This window comes from Ailuropoda melanoleuca, chromosome 1 (genome assembly GCF_002007445.2).
Source record: "Ailuropoda melanoleuca isolate Jingjing chromosome 1, ASM200744v2, whole genome shotgun sequence".
NCBI classification, from domain to species: Eukaryota; Metazoa; Chordata; class Mammalia; order Carnivora; family Ursidae; genus Ailuropoda; species Ailuropoda melanoleuca.
The window spans coordinates 55,621,563-55,628,302 of NC_048218.1; positions in this window are offsets into that span (position 1 = coordinate 55,621,563).

A 6,740-nucleotide genomic window follows, 5' to 3' on the forward strand; every position below is an offset into this window, starting at 1 on the left:
CGAAGGGGCACCTGCACCCCAATGTCCACAAAGGCCAAACTATAGAAAGAGCCCAGATGTCCATCAACAGATGAATGGGTAAAGAAGATGTGGTACATATATATAATGGAATACTACTCAGCCATCCAAAATGAAACCTTGCTATTTGCAATGATGTGGATATAACTAGAAGATATTATGCTAAGCGAAATAAGTCAATTAGAGAAAGACAATTATCATATGATCTCACTGATAAGTGGAATTTAAGAAACAAGGCAGAGGATCATAGGGGAAGAGAGGGATAAATGAGACAAGATGAAACCAGCGAGGGAAAGAAGCCATAAAAGACTCTTAATCTTAGGAAAGCAACTGAGGGTTGCTGCAGGGGAGGGGGGTGAAAGGATGGAGTAACTGGGTGATGGACATTAAGGAGGGCATGTGATGTAATGAGCACTGGGTATTATATAAGACTGATAAATCACAGGNGAGTCACAGACCTATATCCCTGAAACAAAAAATACATTAAATGTTAATTAAATTGAATTAAAATTTAAAAAAGAAGAAAAGGAATTGTAATAGAAAAGCAGATAAATTACAAGGTATTAGAAATAAATAAGCTCTAATCCATGTTTTGACAGAGCTGTTCTACTTATTAAATTAGAAAATTTCTCAACTCAAACTAAACCTTTAAATTCTGAAATTAATCATATAATACCCAACTAGTTTTTTTATTTTATTATGAAAAATAACAGGAAGATCCGAATGTGTGTGAAAAAGTATAATATATATTATATATTATAATATATAATACATATGTAATATTTAAATGAAGTTTGTTAATTAGAAACATATCTGTTATTGCTACATATCTCATCTTGCATTTGTTACTCTAGAAGGAATAAATGGGATTAAAATAAAGTTTCTTTAGAGAAAGAGAATTTTGAAATAGTGGAGAGGGCAGCGTTTCCAGGCATAGATGAGGATTAGTAACTGAGCAGTTCTGACTGGCCAGGAATGAAGAAAGAGAAGCTGAGGACACAAAAACTGCTGTGTTATGTATGATATTTTTTATGATGGAAACAAAGAATAAATTTGGTCTAAAACTGGAGGTAAATTCTCAGAACAATCTCTCCTAAAGGGCCAATCAATCAAATCTTAGCATAAGATGAAGAAATGATCTAGGAAAGATGTTGGGCTTCAGAGCTGAGAACGAAGAAAGAATTTTTGAGATGTCTTTGGTGCCAAAAGATGGTTTTATAAAGCACGGGGACAGGACCCATGGGCAGAAAGAGCTGCAATGGGATCATGAAGAGTGGCTGATTATAAACCTTCAAGTTGGGAGGAGGTTAGGGATAGTGTAAATCTCTAAGGAATTTTGGAAGCAAGGTTTCCAGGACCTTGAGGGGGCTAGCTATTGTTAGGAGAAGATCATTTATTACTGTCTAATAAAACCTTAGTCATGAGACCCCTCAGATGTATATCAGTGGATCATACGCTTGGGGGATGATTGCCAACATATATCTTGGGGAAGGGGTAGAGATAAAGGGAGTTTCCAAAGGAATTTTTATGTGTTCAAGTAGACTTACAGGATCCTGGGGGTTGGGCTAAGATTGCCTTTTGCCCTTAACAAAGTATCTACATCAAGTCAGCTGAGTGCTTAAGGGAGTGTCACTCTGCCTGTTTCAAGGACTTGTCAATGGGCTGTAAGTGGTAAGGAAATTTAATTTTTCTTTTGCCTTTGTTTCCCATATCAGAGAACACATTCAGGGAGAAAAACAAATAAAACTTGAGTTTTAAAGATAAAAATAGAAGAATGTCCATTTTATATGTGCTCTTCTTATCACCCCTGTAATAATAATTCGTTTTGCTTTATTATATATGAACCATGAGGCAGTTCTAATCAATAAATATCAGTAAATAAAAAAGCTTCATTTTGCTTACCTAAGAGAGAATGTCTACTTCTAAATTTTGCTCTTTCGCCCAAATGGATCATCTGCATTCACCTAGTGTATTAATAGACAATTTTTACAAGAGAATTCAGTAGACTCAGTAGGCTGAATGTGAATAGCCTCCTCTGTTTGGCAATACCTCAAAACTGGACTTACAAGTAAGTTCCCTGTTAGTCATCTGATGATAAACTCAGATGAGTAAGTATTTTCAAGAGATTGGTGAAAGGGTGCTGAGAATTCTAGATAGGATTAGGCAAAAGTAAGTCTGGATTTGGGGGGGCTATTGTGAACAAATGCAGTGTGTGTGCTTCACAGAAACCACTCTGATTTAGAATCCCCTTTCCTGCAGCTCACTTCTTCATTCCATAATGGTAACCCAGGGTGAGTGTTAATTCGGAAATAATGCAAGGCCCGGAAAGGCAATGATTTTTTTCTTACATGAGTAATTCTGTCTTTATATCAAAGTACTTGCATGAATTTTATTACATTAATATCACTTTACATATTAGGAAACTGAGGTTCACAGATGAGACAGGACTGACTCAATGTCTCAAAACTAGTTAGTAGCAAAGCCAGAATAGTGCTCTTTCCAGTGTATCCTGCCTGAAAGACCATCAAATAGATGACAAAATTAAACTGCATTTTGTTTCACTTTAGTGAGGGGAGAGACAGCCTGACTCAGTGACTGAGTGATAGAAAAGAGAGTGACTTTAATCCAAGGCAAAGAGACTTGATTGTGGAACCCAAACAGAAAAATCCTTCATTTTTGGCCTCTTTCTATTGTTTTGTCCTTGCTCATTTATTCATCACCTTTTCCAAAATTAAGAAAAGGAAAGGAACTGCTAAAATAAGAAGTATGTAGAAGGAACTATTTTTATAACATGATCCCAAGCTGATCAAGCAACATCAGACTACAGATCTGTCACTTGCTTCATGTATTTAATGTCTAAACTTGTGTCAAATCCACTTGACACTTGGAAACAAGTAATTAAGGACTTGTCATTAATTTCATCTCTATAGTTTAAATGTTAGAAATTATGCTTTCAAATATGGACACAAACTGTATTTTTAACTCTGGGATTCCCAGCACTTAGAACAGAGCCTGGCCCATATTCGATACTTAATAAATGTTTGTTGAATGAATGAATGAATGAATGAATGAACTATGTATTGGTCATGGGAGGCCAAGAGGAATAATGAAAGAAAGGGAAAAAAATCATGTCACCAACGTGGCTTTCCTTCTGTTTTCTGCCTGGACAGTGGCAACAAAATATTATCCAATACTGGCAACAGTGGAAACTTGATTGGGAAATCTTTTGGTCTTTCAGAAATGGGATGCTTCTTTTCCAAGGAAATCAGAGAATGAAGTTTACTGAATGTAGTTTCCTTATCCATTCAAGCGTTGTTAACAATGGAACTCATAAAGACATTTCTATTGCATGTCAAAAGTAAAAACTGCAAGGAAATGATCTACTTCCTACAATCATTTTTCTTGAGTTATCTGAGTGCAGAGCTTCTCAAACTTTAATGTGCCCGTAAATCACCTGGAGAACTTACCAGAATGTGGGGCTTACAGGTTAGGATTCAATGAGTCTGCACTGGGGCCTGACATTCTGCATTTTTTAACAGCTCCCAAATGAATGCAACGCTGCTGATCCCTGGGTCACAGTTTGAGTAGCGTGTGTTTTGTTTACTTTTGGGAGGGATTCCCATATTTCCCTTTATCTTCACACAAAGCCTTACCATTTCACCATTAATATATACTCAGTGTCAAATATAAAGTTCTGCAATGTCCCCTAGGTGAATCCTCAGATTGATCTTTTATTCTTCCTGTGTCACAGATTATATTGAGGTCACCACATCAGGCTGTTGATGTGACATACTCTGATTAATCAATCTTACTATGACATTTTTCATTATTGAGAAATTAAAATTAATCACTTTAGGAAATTGCAGACATCACACCTAAGTATGACTGATTGCCTTACAATAAGCATAGGATCATCAACAGTCATCAGAAAAATTCCCTTTCTTTCCCATTTTTTCATTTTTTTTCTCTTCCCTGAAGCAGTGAGCTGCACCACCCCTCTCTGAAAAGTAAGGCTGAGCAGCTACTCTCAATAATGATCCCTTTAAATTGTGAAGTGTTTCAAAAATAATTATATGGTTAAATTTAATATAACAAAGTAGTGAAGTTGGCAAACAATTTACATTATTTAAAAATTATAGTCCATTCAAGGTTACAACTCTACCATAGTTCTCAGACTTGAGAATCACTAAGAACCACCTGGAAGACTTCTTAAACCACAAATACTGGAGCCCACCCTTAGTTTCTTGCTTCATTAAGTCTGTGCGATTTGTACCTCTCACAAATACCCAGGTGATATTCTATGCCACGGTTTCTCAACCTCAGCACTACTGACATTTCAGAGTGCATAATTCTTTGTTGTGGGGACCGTCGGCATTACAGGATTTAGCAACATCCCTGGCCTCTTCCTACTAAATGTCAGTAGCACTCCTGTTCCCTGCAGTTGTGACAATGAAAAATGTCCTCAGACATTGACAAAGGTCTCTTGAAGATGAATCCACCCTTGACTGAGAACCACTGTTCTATGCTATGTCATTCTCATTAACTTGCATTTTAATATGCTTTATTAAGTGGAATACTAAAGATGTGCCAACTCTGGTGTCATGGCAGGCAGTGTGGCCAGTGCACACAGCATTCCCCATGAGGGTTTCCATGGATGATGCTTGAGGTTATTACTAATGCTCGAGGTCACTATTAGCCTAACAACACTGTTCCAACACCTAAGCAAAAGAACAAAAGGAACATTTGGAAGACAATCCATTCTTATGCTGGGGTAATCTCTAGATATCAAGTAGGGTATCTAGAAAACATATGTGATTAGTATAAGATCACATTCTCTCTCTCTGTCTTCCTCTCTTTTTCTGTCTCTCTTTCACTGAATTGTGCTTTCTCCATGTTTGGATAGCATTTTTTCAATCTTCCTTTGGATCTCACATTAAAACGTTATCTTTGTATCCAAGAAGTATTATGTAATCTCTGTGTCTTCATTGATTGTGTAGTTTCTTCATTTACTTCATCAAGTTACTTCTCAAAAGAAAAATGTTACAAAGACTCATTGAAAATCCAATGAATAATGATGTTATTGATATCAATAAAGGGTAACTTCTTTCTGTTTCACTCTAGTTCTCATATTGACCCAGAATTCTTACTAAGAGAGATTACTCAAAACCTGTTTTTGTTCATTTACTGAAAGAAGTCCATTGACATTGGATTCAGATTTCCGTTGAAACAGAAAAAAGAAACTTAATTTAGAAACTGTGATCCAAAGACAGAAAAGGAATTCCAGAAGTCTCAAATAGTGAAAACTAATAGGAGGCTGAAAAAAAGAAGAGGGTGGATTTTCTTCAGATAAATCCTCTGCTCCTTTCCTCTTGCCCCCGTCTTGAACATCTCTACATCAAACCCACCAGGCCCTCTTGGCTACATAGTTCCAATCTCTCCTTACTTACTCCTCTAGCCTCCTTTTGCTCTCCCTACCCCATCCCCACTAAAGAAAAAAGACCGAGTAAGGACTGAGAGATCATCTGATGTGGGAGAATCACTCCCCTAAAGAAGGAGAAGTTTTAGACTTTGAGCATGACAATGCCCTGAAAGAAAACAAGTAAAATTCCTGCAATATGAGATCAGAGCAAAGAGCTCTAGGAGCTAAGCATGAGACAGTGATACTGATGCACAAGGGGATCTGCTTCATCAGAGGCAAATTTGAGAAGATGCTCTGGGGCTAAAGGATTGATGTTGAAGGAAGTGGAAGAGCTTTCAAGACTAATAATATACATTAGAATGATAAGGTATATTTAACATATAAGTTCACATTTTATTTGATACTGTGTAATGTATATAAATTTTTGCATTTGAAATCCATTATATATTTAGCTATGTGAGTTTTTTTTTTTTAATTTTATAAATTCTGATCAGGTTTTCAAATAAAACTCTGAAATTTGGAAATACTGGAACAAATCCCTTAATACTGGCATTATTTTTCTCCAGTATTGTGCTTACTTATTTAACATGTCTAAAACTGAAGTGATACTTGTCCCCCAAATACTTCCTCTCCATCAGAATCTTCAATAAAAAGAATTCTTATTCGGGCATTCAATTCCTGGGTATTCATGAGAGACTATGGACTCTGAGAAACAAACTGAGGGCTTCATGGGGGGAGGGGAGTGGGGGAATGGGATAGACTGATGATGGGTAGTAAGGAGGGCACGTATTGCACGGTGCACTGGGTGCTTATGCAACTAATGAATCATCAAACTTTACATCAGAAACCAGGGATGTACTGTATGGTGACTAACATAATATAATAAAAAAACATTAAAAAAAAATCCTGGGTATTATCATTGATGACTCTTTACTTGGTCCCTCACTCCAGCCTGCTAACAAGTCTCAAAAGCTTTACTTGTTAAATATTTCTTGAATCCCATGGACAAGAAAGAGATTGGAGAAGTCCAGTCTTCCCAAGCAAAGATTACAGCACAACATTGGAGCAAAAGAAAAATATGAGTTTGGATGCATTGGAGAGACTAAGAGAAACTTTGCCACTGCCACCCCTCCCACAAAGGCTACACAGGATAGGGCTGAACCACTAGCAAGTGGTAACTTCTCCACAAGGGAAAAAGAAAGCAGAGTAAGGTGCTTGGCTTCCCCAGCTGTGCGGGACATTAAAGAAACTCATTTCTCTCCAGCAGCACTCACAGTACTGATGTAGGACCTCTGTGACTTGG